Here is an 18,612-nt window from a genome sequence, read left to right as displayed (position 1 = left end):
TGTTTTTAAAAGAAAAATCAGAAGCTTTTCAAATGTTTAAGTGGTACAAGGCAAGAGTTTAAAATGAAACAGGAAGACAACTGAAATGTCTTAGATTAGATAGAGGAGGAGAGTTCACATCTAATGAGTTCAACTTATTCTACAATGATCATGGTATTAAAAGACAAGTCTCTACACCGAGAACTCCACAACAAAATGGAATTGCTGAGAGAAGAAATAGATCTATTGTGGATTGTGCCAGAACCCTGATGATTAAAAAGAAAGTGCCACAAACATTTTGGAGAGAAGCAATAAGCACGGTAGTTTACACCCTGAACCGAGTACAACTGAAGAAAGGTACTTTGAAAACACCATATGAAATCTGGTATGACAAGAAACCTAATGTAAGTTATTTTAAAATCTTTGGAAGTAGATGCTATGTACACAAAGATGATAGAAATGACAAGTTTGATCAGAAAAGTGAAGAAGGAACATTTCTAGGTTATTCTTCTAGAAGCAAAGCATTTAAATGTCTGATCAAATCATCTAATAAAATAGTAGAAAGTGCAAATGTGAAAATTGATGAATTTACAGAAAGCAATGATGAAGGAAATTCCAAAGAACCAGAAGATTATGATGAATTTGTCTATGTTCAACCGACAAGTCCTACCGAGAAAACTATTGCAGAAAATGAAGAGAATATCCAATTACTGAGTGATGATGAAGATCATACAGAGCCTACTGAGCCTGTATTAGCCAAGTATGTCAGAAGACATCATGCACCAAGTTAGATTATAGGAGATAAGGATGATCCAGTGATGACAAGGAACAAACTGAGACAGAACACATGTCTGATATCTGAATTTGAACAGAGAATAGTGAAAGAGGCATTTAACAGTCAAGATTGGATAAATGCTATGATTGAAGAGATTGATCAAATCAAGAAGAATGACACATGGACACTAATCCCAAGACCAAAGAACAAAAATGTAATCAATACAAAGTGGATTTTCAGAAACAAGCTAAATGAAAAAGGTGAGGTCATTAGAAATAAAGCAAGACTAGTATGCAAAGGTTATGCTCAAGAAGAAGGAATTGATTATGGTGAAACTTTTGCACCTATGGCTAGACTTGAAGGAGTAAGAACATTGTTGTCATATGCTGCTTTCAAAAACTTCAAGGTATATCAAATGGATGTCAAATCTGCATTTCTGAATGGAATATTAGAAGAAGAAGTTTTTATTGAACAACCTGAAGGATTTGTTGAAGACAAGAGTAAAGATCAGGTATGTAAATTGAACAAAGCATTATATGGTTTGAAACAAGCACCTAGAGCATGGTATGAAATATTGCACTCTTATTTGATTAAGATTGGTTTTATAAGGACAAGTGAGAACAACAATTTGTACATGAAGAATGATGAAAATGGAATATTGATCTCAGCCATATTTGTTGATGATATTATATTTTGTGGAAATGACTCTTTATGCAAGAACTTTGGAAATGAAATGAGCAAAGAATTTGAGATGTCATTAATCGGTGAGATAAACTATTTTATAGGTTTACAGATACTGCAAATGAAAAATGATATTTTCATTACTCAATCCAAGTACATAAAGGAAATCTTGAAGAAATTTGGAATGGAGGATTCAAAACCAGTAAGTACTCCTATGACTACCAACTGCAAACTATCAAAGAATGATGAATCTGCATCTGTTGATGAGACACTTTATTGATCCATGATTGGAAAGCTACAATATGTTGATCACAACAGACCAGACATAGCACATGCAGTAGGTATAGTTGCAAGATTCTCTACAGATCCTAAGGAAACACACATGACAGCAATCAAAAGAATTTTTAGATACTTGAAAGGCACTGAGGATTATGGCTTAGTATATCAGAAAAGAAATGATTTTGATTTAAAAGTTTATACTGATGCTGATTGGGCAGGCAACATTGATGACAGGAAAAGCACAAGTGGAGGAGCTTTCTTTTTAGGAGAAAGACTAGTGAGTTGGCTTAGCAAGAAACAAGGATGTGTTTCACAGTCAACAACAGAAGCTGAATACGTTGCTACAACATTGAATTGTACCAACATAGCATGGATCAAACAACTGTTGGAAGGTATAAATAAGAAAGTTACCAAACCAATAACTATATTCTGTGACAATACTAGTGCCATTAACATTTCGAAGAATCCTGTTATGCACTCTAAGACAATGCACATCTCTATCAAATATCATTAGCTTAGAGAAGAATCTCAAGAGAAGAAAGTGGTGTTGGAGTATGTTAGCACAAAGGAACAAATAGCAGATATCTTCACCAAGCCACTACCAAGGGACACTTTTGAGTATCTTAGAAGTAAGTTAGGGGTCCTACCCCTATCTTCTACTCACTGATCGAGTTCGGTGAAAGCATCAATTTGATGACTCTATCAAATATATTTTAAGAGTTGATGTTGATTTACACACTTTAGGATGTTTTCTAAAGGTGTGCAGGAAACAGTGTAGGATACAATACAGGAAACAGGAATTGAAGACAAAATGCTCTGATCGAGACTAAGTTGACACATTACAACAGGAATTCACTTCATATAGGAAGAAATTATGTTTTAGTTCTTTAATTTGGCATTGTTTTCAAAGGGGGAGAAGACTGGAGAAGAAGACTGGAAAAGACTGAGAAGACTAAAAAAAAAAAGCAGAAAAGAAAGATTGAGAAAAGAGGAGAAGTCTAATGTATGGGGGAGAATTCTGATGACAAGAAGAGAGCATTTCAGAATCTCACAAACAACTCATAGCAATCCGAATCAATTAGGTCAAATCAATTGGTTTTGCCATCAATACCAAAGAGGGAGATTGTTGGCATTTGGCATTATAACAGACAATGGGAGATTGTTGGCATTTCAATAAGGATATTGAGAAGGTTGTTGATGATTATGGATATAACTGATTAAGGATGATTTACTATCTTGATATTATTATTTTGTCATTGATGTCAAGAAATTGATTTTCTAATTCAGTATGATGTTGCCATATCTTGAGAAGTATGATTTGATGAGTATAAAGATGTCGGTAAAAGACACAGAAAGAATATGATGAATAAGGGGATGAATAAGGTATTCAATGGGAAACTATTACCGAGTCAGACAATGATGAGATCATGATGTTTAGATTGTTTTAACATCATATATATGTTGTAAATTGTAAGGTTAACACTATACTATGTTACCGAGCAAAGAACCTAGTCGGTAAACCCTAAGGAACCTAGTCGGTAAACCTTAAGGTTATCGCTATCGGTTAATGAAGGTAGAATGTCTACCAAGTAAAGTTTAGTATTCATCGAGTTGTTATCGAGTTGTAATTGAGCTGTAACAGATTACATTAAATGGTTACATGCATTATTTAATGAAGGAAGTTGATGAGCTGGAACTGATTAAATGATTGGTATGCCGTGAATGAAGTTTGTTAAAGAATCTATGGCAAAGGAAAATCGGCATGAAGATCTACAGCGCAGATTGAACCGCATTACCCTAGCACAAGTTCCAAGAAATGTATGCAAGTTCCAAGGCAGGGTAAAACATTTTTCAGATCAAAGGATACATTGAACCTGGACAAGATTGAAGATCTGATGGCTATGATTGATCATGGGAAGTGTGATCAAGGAGATTAAGCAGTTGGCGAATTGTTTATAAATAGGGAGTTGTTGATAAACAATGCATGCGGGAAAATGTATGCACAGGGATGCTACATAGTGATTACCAAGCACAGAAGCTTGAAGACCTATTTGAATAACAGAGTATAGAATCCCAGTAGATGAACAAGATTAGTTCTATGTCTAGATTGTATTGAGCAAATAAGAATCTGCTTTAGCATTTTAGATGTGAAGTTGCAGATAGATTTTTATTACTGTTATTTTGTGAAAGTGACAGAAAATATCTTAACCGAGTGGACTTAATCGTCTTATTTGTAAAACCCTCTAGCAAGGTGACATTCTGATTGAGTGTTTGAAATCCTTTAACAAGGTCATTTCTAACAAGGTGAAGATCCTAACAGATCTGAGGGAAATCCCTTAACCGGGTCACATCTAGCAATGTGTTTGTAATCTTTAACAAGATTTGCTTTTAACTGAGCATACTCTAGAAGAGTATATTTCTTAGTGGATCCGAAATCCCACAGTGGTTTTTCCCTATTTGGGTTTCCACGTTAAATCTGGTGTTATGAGTGATATGATGTTTATATGCTTTTGAGTTTTCATGTTTAGCAGTTTTGGTTATATTACTGAAGTATATGTTACCGAGGTTGAATCTGATGTTTTTATGGAAGATTAAGTTTGTATGATTCACCCCCCCCCCCCCCTCATCTTGTTGGCTATTGGATCTATACTTACATTAAGTATCAGAACTATCATTAACCCTAAGAATGATTTCATCATCTGAAGTCATTTGATTAACCAAATATTGATGTGACAATAGAGAAATGACAATCACCCATATAGAGGATGTTGAGGGTAAGATTTGCCTCTACAGTGTTGGGTTACAAGGTTTATCAATCAATCCAGATGAATAGTGTGTCGAGCGGTGCCATACATGCTGGCTATTGTATAATCAAGGAGGATGCAAGCTATGATATTTGTGAGATGATTAAAATCATATTTAGAAGGACAAGAAGCAATCTTTCAAATATGGCTCATTACTGGTATGTATATTTTTCTATGTGCAAAAATTTTTCCCCAGTAAGGGTAAGGTAGTATGGTTTGAAGAGAAACCTATCATGATTCAGATAGGTGAAATATCTAGGGATCTAGGAGATAATTTTTGTGAAACAATGTGGGGATACTTTAAGGAAATCCAAATTAGGATGCACAAGAGAGAAAGAATTCCAATCGAAATAGTACATAAATACAAAGACAATATTTGTTTTCTTGTAGACACGTATTGTTGTATCATTCAAGCAGTTCAACCTAGAACCTTTTGGGTTCCACCTATGGGCTATGAGGTTGCAATAGATATTGTCAAAATTCATGTGAATATGATTGAAGAGGGGAAAACAAATTTGAAAGGTAAACTGATCAAAACATAATGAAATAAACATGCAGAATGCTAAAATATCATTAAAAGACCATTTCACCTTGCTATTTTACCTTCTCCTTCGGATTGAGCTTGATGAAGTGAAGGCGCCCCTTGATAATGCTCCACTTGATGTGCTCCTTTGATTGCTGGATGTGGATGGCTCTCCAATGTTGTGCACAAATGGAATGGATTTGAAAAATGATAAGGATGAGATGATCAAGTTGCCAAGATGATTTCCTGGGCTGAAAAGGGCAGCATAAACTTACTGGATTTCAAGATGTTTTGAATGAAGGGATGGAGCCCTATTTTATAGGAAGAGGAGAGGAAAATGAATGGCTAGGATGAATTCGAGATGAAGGGCTAAGATTTACTTGTGAGCTCACACAAGGTCCAAGAGAGGGTGTGGAGACCAAGAAATATGCCTTAAAGGCATTTTGTATCTCCACACTCCACAAGATGCATTGGAGGAATTAAAAATTCTCCAAAAAAGGATATCATGGGGATTGGAGGAATAAAAAGGAATTAAAAATTCCTTGGGAGAGGGGATGCCTAGAGGAATGTGTGATTTCGAAAATCTTACATTCACCTAGGAAAAGAGCATTTAAAGCTAGTGGTTGGATGAAAAAGACAAAGAGTTGACTTTGTGGCTAATCATGATGATTAACCATTAATTACTCATTAGGAGAGGGATCAGAGGAAATGTTAGGTGGGATTAATATTTGTAGGAGAATTTGACTAGGAGAGAGAATGAGTGGAGGGAATAAAAAATTAGAAGAATAATGTTAAGTGAGTTTAGGGAGTTTCTAGAAGAATTTATTAGGTTAATGATGAATTAAGAAGATGATTTGTAGGAATCATGTAGGTTAACTAATTAATTGAAATTAATTAGCTAAGAGGAAGATTTGTGAGGATTTGATTTTTTAGAAGAATAAAGAAAGGGATTGATTTATTAAATAAATCAATTACATGCTATAGTGACAATATTAATTATATTTAATTAATATTGAGAGGAATTTGAATTAACATAATTAATTAATTAATTATGCGAGGAATTAAAAATAATTAAAATAATTATTTTTAAGTGTCTACATTTTGCCTCTCTTTGAAGCGAGGTGTGATGACACATTGATTCAAAGCATAATCTTGTTTTGATGTTGATATTGGTTTGATAGGATGCCCCGGCTCTTGATTGATAGATTATGGTATGGTGATGCCCCCTCGAGAGATCAATTGAGGTATTTGATCTTTGGAGTTTTTGCGAAATTGATATCCCGATAGATTTGATTTGATTCGATTGATAAGATCTAGATTCAGTCTGGTTTCAAGAAGAATTCATCCTGTATAAGACAAAGATGATCAAAGTGTCTGGTTTCAGGAAGGATTCATCTTGTATAAGACATGATTGATCACAATATCTGGTTTCAGGAAGGATTCATCCTGTATAAGACATGATCGGAGTGTCTGGTTTCAGGAAGGATACATCTTGTATAAGACATGACTGATCACAATGTCTGGTTTTAGGAAGGATTCATCCTGTATAAGACATGATCGGAGTGTCTAGTTTCAGGAAGAATACATCCTGTATAAGACATGACTGATCACAACGTCTGGTTTCAGGAAGGATTCATCATGTATAAGACATGATCAGATCACAATGTCTAGTTTCAGGAAGGATTCATCTTGTATAAGACATAATTGATCACAATGTCTAGTTTCAGGAAGGATTCATCCTGTATAAGACATGATTGATCACAACGTCTAGTTTCAGGAAGGATTCATCCTGTATAAGACATGATCAGATCACAACGTCTGGTTTTAGGAAGGATTCATCCTGTATAAGACATGATCAGAGCGTCAGGTTTCAGGAAGGATACATCTTGTATAAGACATGAATCAGGATCAGAATTGATTATGTGAGGAAAAAAAAATAAAGGAAGAAAAATTAAGGTGGAAGGGATAGATGAGGAACAAATATGAAGCAGTCGTGAGGTATTTGGAAACAAGAATACGAGATTCGAGACCATGGAGAAAAATGGGGGCAATTGAGAACTCCATGGGATTATTGAGTTTAGGATTTGATGGAATGATGGTGAGATTTTGTGCACAACAAATATGGAGAGCCAACCTAGTTTGATGTTGCCCTGAGTGACTTACACCATTGATTATAGAAATCAGGATGCCATGAGAAACACAGGGCGTGCACTAACTCTGCAGACAAACAGGAATTTCTTGCACACAACAATGCAAGTGTTAAGAAACACTAATACAAAGTTGTGGGTTCGTGCAAGGAAACCCTCAAACACACCGATACCTCTTGTACACGAGAAGGTAAGTGTTGATAAACACTAGTACCAAGTCGCCGGTTTATACAAGAAGGATCCAAAACATGCCATACTATGAAATATGCCTCAGTATGCACCTATCATAACATACCTGGATATGGAAGAACCCAGGCAGTCGTAAATAGTGGCAGTCGTAGGGCAAAAGATGCAAGCCTATATAAAAAGATCTAACAAAATCTAACAAGTCTCTTCCTTGCGACCAAATGATACCTCTTGCCAAGAGTAGAACTAGGATGGACTTGGGATTGTTTCTCAAGACTTCTTGAAGCTTATACAGAGGCATAAAAGCTCAATTTCACTGGGACATTTCTTGTTCATGACTCAGGCAAAGACTCATCATCATACGTATGTTTTATTGGGAGGCAGAAAAGAAGGAATGTTGTGCATGGGTGGGCTGGATGGCAGATGATTTGTAGTATCGACGTGATAGACAGTGGATCCGGTTATTTACTTTAGCGCCTGCATAGAGGTTTTCACCAAGATACTTGCCCATAGCGCCACAAATTGTTTTTCTTTCTTTTTCTGATTTTTTTTTTTTTTTTAAATTTGTATCATAAGGTGCCTATTTGCCAAGTTTGCACCAAAGTGACGATTTTTTCAGGATCTTTTTTTCTCTTTTTTTTTTTTGACAATTTAAGACTTTCTGAGGACTAAGCATAAAACCTTTTGAGGTACATGATATTCATTGGATCATCCAAAGGATCGTCTTCAGGAGTAGCCAACTGATAAGGTCCTGATCCATATTTCGCTGTGATTACATATAGTCCAAGCCAATTAGGCTCGAACTTGCCTTTCTTTTCTCTTTCTTGTAGATTTTTCTGATTCTCCATGAGGACAAGATCACCAACTTGGAATTCTCGGGTTCTGACTTTTTTATGATAACTCATGCGCAGATAGTTTTGATATACCCAGAGATGATTCAAGGCCTTGAGGTGCCTTTCATCTAACAATTCTAGCTCTTGTAAGCGGGCAATTCTGTATTCTTCCTCTGGTAGGATGTTTTGTAGTGATACCCTTAGAGAGGGGATCTCAATCTCAAGGGGAAAGATAGCTTCGGAACCAAATACTAGGGAATAAGGAGTGGCAACTGTGGGGGTGCGGTAGGCCCACAATGCAGGATGGATTTGGAGGTGCCAATCACGGCCCGCTTCATTGACTGTCTTTTTGAGGATTTTTATTAGGGTTTTATTAGAAGCCTCAGCTTGGCCATTGCCTTAGGGATAATATGGAGTGGAGAAGCGGTGTTGGATGTTGAATTTTTGGCAGAGTTCTTTGACATCCTGGTTTTTAAATTGTTTACCATTATCTATGATGATAACTTTTGGGATGCCATATCGACAGATTAGGTAGTTCAAGATGAATTTGGATATTTGCTTGTCGGTGGTGAAAGTAAGAGGGATAGCCTCTACCCACTTGGTGAAGTATTCGGTGGCGGTGATAATGAATTTATGTCTATTGGAAGATGAAGGGTGGATTTTCCCAGTGAGATCGAGCCCCCACTGTGAGAAGGGCCATGGTGTAATGAATGGTTGCAATTCTTGTGACGGTGCATGAATCTTGTCGCCATGCTACTGGCAAGGGATGCATTTCTTCTCATAGTTGTATGCATCTTCTTCCATTTTAGGCCAATAGTATCCTGTTCTCAAAAGTTTTTTAGCCAATGTGAGTCCACTTGAGTGTGCCCCACAGATGCCCTTGTGTACTTCATGTAATGCCCATTTGGCTTCTTGTTTATCTAAACACTTTAGGAGGGAACCATCAAAATGTCTTCTGAACAAGGTGTCTGCAAGGATGGTGTAACGGGCACATCGGCGGATGAAAGTTTGTTGTTGGGTTTTGGTGAGATGTGGGGGAATGGTGTTGTCTTTGAGGAAAGCGAAGGTTTCTTGGTACCAAGGGGACTCTAGACCAATGAGAACACACACCATTTCAGATTTTGGTAGGTTGTATGCTGGTATAAACAATTGCTCGACCAAGAACTCGCATTTCTGACTATGTGCTGGCATTTGAAGGAGGGAGCCAATGGTGGCCATTGCATCTGCAGCCCTGTTGTTTGTTCGTGGGATTTGATCAAACTTGATTGCCGTGAAATGTTGTTTAAGATCTTCAATCATGGTATGGTAGGGAAGGCGTTTATCATCTTTTGTCTGGTATTCATCATTGACTTGTTTTATAATGAGTTGAGAATCACCATAAACTTGTAACTCATTTATTTTGCAGTGGATAGCCAAGCGTAAACCTATGATGAGGGCCTCATATTCTACTATGTTGTTGGTACATGCAAAGGCTATCTTGTATGATTTGGGGATGCCATCTCCTTGAAGTGTGACCAATAATATTCCTGCCTCCGATCCATTTTGAGTGTAGGAGCCATCAAAATACAATTGCCATGTGGAGGATGTGGTAACAGTCATAATGAACTCATCTGGTAATTCTGTGAGAAGAGGGTGACCACCTGGAAGTGGAGCTTTAGCCAACTGATCTACAATAACTTGTCCCTTGATTGCCTTTCTGTCCACATATTCGATGTCAAACTCACTTAGGAGCATGACCCATTTAGTCGTTCTGCCAGTGAGAGCAGCTTTTGATAGGAGATATTTAAGTGGATCAATTTTAGCAATTAATTTTGTCTTGTTGTTTAGCATATAGTGTCGTAGTTTCTGTGTGTTGAACACTAATGCCAAACATGCTCTTTCAATGGGGGTGTAGTTGAGTTCATATCCTACCAATGTTTGACTGATGTAGTAAATGGCGTGTTCCTTCCCTTGATCATCCATTTGCGCCAATAATGCCCCCAATGCCACTGTAGTAGCACATATGTACAAAATGAGGGGTTTTCCAGGGGTAGGTGGCATCAAAACTGGAGGTGATGCTAGATATTCTTTTAATTTTTCAAGGGCCTTTCGATAGAGGTAATCCCATTTGAATTTTGTGTCTTTACGTAACAAGTGTGCAAATGGATGGCACTTGTCGGCTAGCTGTGAAATGAAACGCCTGATAGACTGGAGTTTTCCCTGGAGACTGCATAGTTGTCTGAGAGTTTTTGGCAGAGACATTTCCATAATAGCTTTTACCTTTGCGGGATCAACCTCGATGCCTCTACGGGAAATAATGAATCCTAATAGTTTTCCCAATGTGACGCCAAACACACACTTTTTGGGATTTAGGCGCAACTTGTATTTTTCCAATCTTTCGAAGATCTGTTTTAGAATAGGGATGTGCTCTTGTCTTGTCTTGTCTTGGATTTGCCTAGCAGATCATCCACATAGTCCTCCATAATTTTGTGCAAGAGGTCATGAAAAATTGTTGTCATTGCCTGTTGATATGTAGCTCCAACATTTTTAAGGCCAAAAGGCATGACCCGGTAATAGAAAGTACCCCATGGTGTTGTGAATGCAGTTTTATACTGATCCTCATCTGCTATCCTAATTTGGTTGTATCCAGAAAACCCATCCATTAGCGATAGCATTTCATGTCCTATTGTAAGATCCACAATCATATCTATGTTTGGGAGCGGGAAATCATCTTTAGGACAAGCTATATTTAGATCTCAGAAATCTGTGCAGATGCGGATGCCCCCAGTAGGTTTTTCGATAGGTACAATCTTGGAGACCCATTTAGCGTAGTTTATGGGTTTGATAAATTCTGCGTCTAACAACTTTTGAAGTTTTGCCTTGACCAAGAGAGCAATATGCGGGTGCATTTTACGGAGTTTTTGTTTTACAGGTTTTGCATCTAGGCGGACGACAAGATTGTGAACCACCAAGGCAGTATCCAACCCTGGCATATTGGAATAGGACCATGCAAAATTGATTTTAACCTCTGTAAGGAAGTTGATGAATTCTTGTTTCTCGATTTCGGTGAGGGATTTAGCAATGAGCACATTTTTTAGAATGACTTCGGTGCCCATGTTGATGTTGTATGTTTCTTCTATCAATAAATTTGATTTGTTCAGTGGAAGGTAACCAATGGTAGGGAGGTCAAATCCCTCATCGTCAAGTGCCTTTTCTAGGTTTTCACTTTCATATACGCCCTTTGCTTTTATTTCTTGTTCATCCAAAGGCGCCTCATGGAGGTTTTCACCTAGGAAATCATATCTTTTGCTTTTATTATATTTTTTATGGATAAGGGCATTGACTTGACTACCAAAGTATCCCTTTTCGTGTAGTTGAATACCCTCAATTCTATTACAATCTTCCATATTTTGCGCTATTAGGAGAGCAATGAGAGCATTATCGTCGGTGCAGATATCTAAAGTGGGTTTGTCTCGTTGGCCCCAGTCAATGAGTTCAGGATGGACAAGATGTAGCTCATGTGAAGTGGGAGGGGTTACGGGGGTGATGGTATTGATGCAAGCGTCGAAGAAGGTATCTTTCTCATATTCATAAGGCATTTCGTGGAATTCCTCTTCATCAGCGCTTTCGATATCCGAAGAAGGACTAGAAGGGGCACCGACGATAGTAATCTTAGGCATCGGGGTGTACCCCAAGCCTTTGTTGTATCTGTAGGAGATATGATTTATGGGTGCTTTTCTTCCTTTCTCCTTTGGTCCCAGACATTATCCTTTGTAACCCATTTTTTCAACTATGGCAAATGCTTTTGGGTACATTTCTTTGGATATTCTTGTTGGATCATCATCCTATCTGCTTCGAGGTTCTCATTATCAAGTGGGCGCCATTGCTGGAAGGTGGTGTTTTGGCATTGCATGACTGGTTTTGGGTCCTTTTTTAGCTCTTTTGGTTTGCCAAATGACTTAGGAGAGAGAGGGAGGTTGCCTATTAATAAGATGTCCTCCAATTTGTATTCTCCACAGTTTTTGTCCAAGATCTTGATTTGATTATTTGGTTGGGATGATGTGGAGGCAACATTTGTCAGATGGAGGCGTTGGCGAAGGTCTCTTTAGTGGGCAATGATATGGATGCTTCCCCTCTAATAGTTTGTAATATTGAAAAGGTTGGGGATCACCTTTGACAGTGATCACTTTTCCATTATAGAGGAATTTGATGCATTGGTGATAGGTGGACGGTATGGCCTGCAAGGAATGAATCCATGGCCTCCTGAGGAGAATTTTGTAGGGGAGATCAAGATCAAGTACTTGGCAAGTGGTTTCAATTGTAATGGGGCCCACTTGAAGAGGTAAGGTGATCACGCCCTTTGAAATTCTTTCCGCATCATCATATGCCTTTATTGTGATCCTTCTTGATGTGTCTATCAGATCCTCAGAAAGTCCCAATTGTTTTATCAATTTGTATGTACACAGATTAAGCCTGGATCCACCGTCTATCAGGATACGTTTGTGTTGGCAGTATTACAAGGATATTGAGAAGGTTGTTGATGATTATGGACATAACTGATTATAGATGTTTTACTATCTTGATATTATTATTTTGTCATTGATGTCAAGAAATTGATTTTCTAATTCAGTATGATGTTGCCACATTTTAAGAAATATGATATGAAGATTATAAAGAAGTCGGTAAAGACACAGGAAACAATATGATGAATAAGGGGATAAGTTATTCAATGGGCAACTCTATTGAGTCAGACAATGATGAGATCTTGATGTTTTAGATTGTTCTAACATCATACATATGTTGTAAAATGTAAAGGTTAATACTATACTATGTTATCAAGCAAAGAACCTAGTCAGTAAACCCTAAGGTTATCACAGTCGGTTAATGAAGACAGAATGTCTACCGAGTAAAGTTTAATATTCACGGAGTTGTAACCGAGCTATAACAGAATGCATTAAATGTTTACATGTGATATTTAATGAAAGATGGTGATGAGCTGGAGCGGATCAATGATTAGTAAGTCGTGGAAGAAGTTTGTTAACAAATCTAAGGCAATGGAAAGTCGGCAAGAAGATCTACAGCTCAGATTGAACCGCATTACCCTAACACAAGTTCCAAGGTGAATGTGCAAGTTTCGAGGCGGGGTAAAATATTTTTAGATCGAAAGATACAATGAACCTGGACAAGATTGAAGATCTGATGGCTATGATTGATCATGGGAAATGTGATCAAGGAGATTAAGCGGTTAGAAGATTGTTTATAAATAAGGAACTATTGATAAACAATATATGCGGGCAAGTGTATGCATAGGGGATGCTACATAGTGATTACCAAGCATAGAAGCTTGAAGACCTGTTGGAATAACAGAGTATTGATGCCCAGCAGATAGACAAGATTAGTTCTATGTCTAGATTGTATTGAACAAATAGAAATCTGCTTTAGCATTTTAGATGTGAAGTTGCAGATAGATTCTATTACTGTTATTTTGTGAATGTGACAGGAAATCTCTTAACCGAGTGGATTTAACAGTCTTATATGTAAATCCTCTAACAAGGTGACATTCTGATTGAGTGTTTGAAATCCTTTGACAAGGTCACTTTTAACAAAGTGAAGATCCTAACAGATCTGAGGGAAATCCCTTAACTGGGTCACATCTAGCAATGTGTTTTGTAATCTTTAACAGGATTTGCTTTTAACCGAGCATACTCTAGAAGAGTATATTTCTTAATGGGTCCGAAATCCCACAGTGGTTTTTCCCTATTTGGGTTTCCACGTTAAATCTGGTGTTATGAGGTTTATATTGTTCATATGCTTTTGTGTTTGCGTGTTTGACAGTTTTTTGATTATATGACTGATATATGTTACCGAGGTTGAATCTGATGTTTTTATGGATGATTAAGTTTGTATGATTCACCCCCCCCCCTCCCATCTTGTTGGCTATTGAATCTGTACTTATATTAAGTATCAGAACTATCAATTGGTATCAGAGCTTTGGACTCCGAAAGGAAAGTTTAAAGGCACTTGAGTTAAAGATCCAAGATGTATAAGAGGGATGCACCTAAGCTGAATAAGTCAAGTTTCTCTACATGGTAGAAAAGGATGAAGCTACATCTATCAGAAGTTGGAGAATATGCTTTATACTATCTGGAGAATGATTTTGTTTCACCAAGCACCTATCCATTGACTATGGAAGAGATAAAGGAAAAGCAAGAACATATTCAAGCAATGATTGAAATAACATCTGCATTGACCAATTCTGAGTTTAATGATCTAGAAGGCTGCAATGATGCAAAGGCAATGTGGACTAAGCTCATATCTGTATATGGAGGAGATGAACATGTTCAAAGAGAAAAAGTTGATAGTCTAAGAGGACAACTTGAATCTATGAGGATTGATGAAGGTGAGAACATAACCCAGTACAGTACAAGACTAAAGGAGATTGTAAATCAAATCAAAGGAGCAGGAGGAACTATTGAAGAAAAGGATGTGACAAGTAAATTGTTAAGAACCCTTCTACCTGCCTATGCAATCCGAGTCTCTGCAATCAATGAATTGAGGTTTGTACCTAATATGCCAGTTTCCTTGGATGCTACTATTGGTAAGCTACATGCATTTGAGTTAAGTAATTTTGATAACAGTGGATCATTGGTAAATAAAGTTGAATCTACATTTAGTTTTTTTCATCTGAATGAATCTAATGATTACAATGAAAGAAAGTATAAGTACTTTGAAGGAGATCACAGTGGAGCAAGTGAAAGATTTCGAAAGAACATGGAGGAGGTACACAAACTGTATGAAGAAATCAAAAAGCAAGAAGATTTTGAAGCACTATTGGCCAAAAGGTTACCAAGAGGCAAAGGTAAGTATAAAGGAAAACTACCTTTGAAATGTTTCAATTGCGATAAGATTGGACATATGGCTTCTAACTGTCCTAACAAAGATTTCACTGAAAAGAGAGATTATCGAGATGACAGACAAAAAGATAATCATTATAGAGGACACCGAGACTTCAGAAGAAGAGATAGAAAGACATGCTTAATTGCTGATGAGGAATCTGAAGATGATAAATTAGATGAGACTGATACAGAGGAAGTTGTTTATGTGGCCATCAAGGATGGATCAGATGAAGAAAGGTATGAAGAAAAAGCCCTAATATCTCACATAAACACTAATGCTTCTTGGATTATAGATAGTGGATGCTCACATCATATGACAGGAGATAAACACAAGTTTGTTATGTTAGAAGATTATGATAGAGGCTATGTTAGATTTGGTAATGATGCACCATGTCCGGTAAGAGGTAAAGGATCCATAACACTTCTTGATAAAGCAAGATGCAATGATGTTTATTTCGTTGAAGGTTTGAAATATAATTTGTTGAGTGTAGCATAGCTAAACAACACAGGTTACCGAATAGAATTTCTGAAAGGAATTGTCAAAGTTCATGACAAGAATGGAAAGTTAGTTGCTACCGGGACACAAACAAAAGGTAATACATTTCACCTTGACACTACTCACAACAAGTGTTTGCATGCAAAGATTGACAACACCTGGTTATGGCATAAAAGGTTTTGTCATGTTAATTTTGATAATCTGAACAAGATAAGTCAGAAGCATAGAGTAAGAGGTCTGTCGAGTCTTGAAAAACCTGAGAATGCTATGTGTTGAGGATGCCAGATGGGTAAGATGACAAGATCCAGCTTTACAAGTAAGTCCTACACTTCTAAGGGAATTTTAGATCTTGTGCACACTGATCTTTGTGGTCCTATGAAAGTTCAAAGTTATTATGGTGATAAGTATTTCATATTATTTGTGGATGATTATTCAAGGATGATGTCAGTAATGTTTTTAAAAGAAAAATCAGAAGCTTTTCAAATGTTTAAGTGGTACAAGGCTAGATTTGAAAATGAAATAGGAAGACAACTGAAATGTCTTAGATCAGATAGAGGAGGAGAGTTCACATCTGATGAGTTCAACCTATTTTGTAATAATCATGGTATTAAAAGATAGGTCTCTGCACCAAGAACTCCACAACATAATGGAATAGCTGAAAGAAGAAACAGATCTATTGTGGATTGTGCTAAAACACTGATGATTGAGAAGAAGGTTCCACAAACATTTTGGAGAGAAGCAATAAGCACAGCTGTTTACACCTTGAACCGAGTTCAATTGAAGAAAGGTACTTTGAAGACACCTTATGAAATCTGGTATGGCAAGAAACCTAATGTAAGTTATTTTAAGATCTTTGGAAGCAAATTCTATGTTCATAAAGATGAAAGAAATGGCAAGTTTGATCAGAAAAGTGAAGAAGGAACATTTCTAGGATATTCTTCTAGAAGCCAAGCATTTAAATGTTTGATCAAAACATCTAACAAAATAGTAGAAAGTGCAAATGTGAAAATTGATGAAATTACAGAAAGAACTGATCAAAGGAATTCCAAAGAACCAGAAGACTATGATGAATTTGTCTATGTACAACCGAGAAGTCGAACCGAGATAACTGTTGAAGGAAATGAGGAAGATATCCAGTTACCGAGTGATGAAGAGGATCATACAGAGCCTACCGAGCCTGTATTAGCCAAATATGTCAGAAGACACCATGCACCAAGTCAGATTATAGGAGATAAGGATGATCCAGTGATGACAAGGAACAAACTGAGACAGAACACATGTTTGATATCTGAATTTGAACCGAGAATAGTGAAAGAGGCATTCAACAGTGAAGATTGGATAAATGCTATGATTGAAGAGATTGATCAAATCAAGAAGAATGACACATGGACACTGGTCCCAAGACCGAAGGACAAAAATGTAATCGGTACAAAGTGGATCTTCAGAAACAAGCTAGATGAGAAAGGTGAGGTCATTCGGAACAAAGCAAGATTGGTTTGCAAAGGTTATGCCCAAGAAGAAGGAATTGATTATGGTGAGACTTTTGCACCTGTTGCTAGACTTGAAGGAGTAAGAACATTGTTGGCATATGCTGCTTTAAAAAACTTCAAGGTATATCAAATGGATGTCAAATCTGCATTTCTGAATGGAATATTAGAAGAAGAAGTTTTCATTGAACAACCTGAAGGATTTGTTGAAGACAATAATAAAGATCAGGTATGTAAATTGAACAAAGCTTTATATGGTCTAAAACAAGCACCTAGAGCATGGTATGAAAGATTGCACTCTTATTTGATTAAGATTGGTTTTATAAGGACAAGTGAGAACAACAACATGTACATGAAGAATGATGAAAATGGAATACTAATCTCAGCCATATTTGTTGATGATATTATATTTTGTGGAAATGACTCTATATGCAAGAACTTTGGAAATGAAATGAGCAAAGAATTTGAGATGTCATTAATTGGTGAGATAAAGTATTTTATAGGCTTGCAGATACTGCAAATGAAAAATGAGATTTTCATTACTCAATCCAAATACATAAAGGAAATCTTGAAGAAATTTGGAATGGAGGATTCAAAGCCAGTAAGTACTCCTATGACTACAAACTGCAAACTATTAAAGAATGATGAATCTGCATCTGTTGATGAGACACTCTACCAAGCCATGATTGGAAAACTACAATATGTTGTTCATAGAAAGCCAGATATAGCACATGCAGTAGGTATTGTTGCAAGATTCTCTACAGATCCTAAGGAAATACACATGACAGCAATCAAAAGAATTTTCAGATACTTGAAAGGCACTGAAGATTATGGCTTAGTATATCAGAAAGGAAATGATTTTGATTTAAAAGTCTATACTGATGTTGATTGGGTAGGCAACATTGATGACAGAAAAAGCACAAGTGGAGGAGCTTTCTTCTTAGGAGAAAGACTAGTGAGTTGGCTTAGCAAGAAACAAGGATGTGTTTCTCAGTCAACAGCCGAAGCTGAATATGTTGCTACAACACTGAATTGTACCAACATTGCATGGATCAAACAATTGTTGGAAGGTATAAATGAGAAAGTTACCGAGCCAGTAACTATATTCTGTGACAATACTAGTGCCATTAATATTTCAAAGAACCCTGTTATGCACTCTAAGACAAAGCACATATCTATCAAATATCATTATCTTAGAGAAGAAGCTCAAGAGAAGAAAGTGGTGTTGGAATATGTTAACACAAAGGAACAAATAGTTGATATCTTCACCAAGCCACTACCAAAGGACACTTTTGAATATCTCAGAAGTAAGTTAGGGGTCCTACCCCTATCATTTACTCACTGACCGAGTTTGGTGAAAGCATCACTTCGATGACTCTATTGAATATCTTTTGGGGAGTTGATGCTGGAGTGATACACTTTAGAATGTTTTTCTGAAAGTGTACTGGAAATAATACTGGGATAATACAGAAAATGATATAGGGAACAAGAATTGTAAACAAATGCTCTGACCGAGACTCAGTTGATACACAACAGCAGGAAATAAC

This window comes from Cryptomeria japonica, chromosome 6 (genome assembly GCF_030272615.1).
Source record: "Cryptomeria japonica chromosome 6, Sugi_1.0, whole genome shotgun sequence".
NCBI lineage: Eukaryota > Viridiplantae > Streptophyta > Pinopsida > Cupressales > Cupressaceae > Cryptomeria > Cryptomeria japonica.
Note: the sequence above shows the minus strand (reverse complement) of the source record.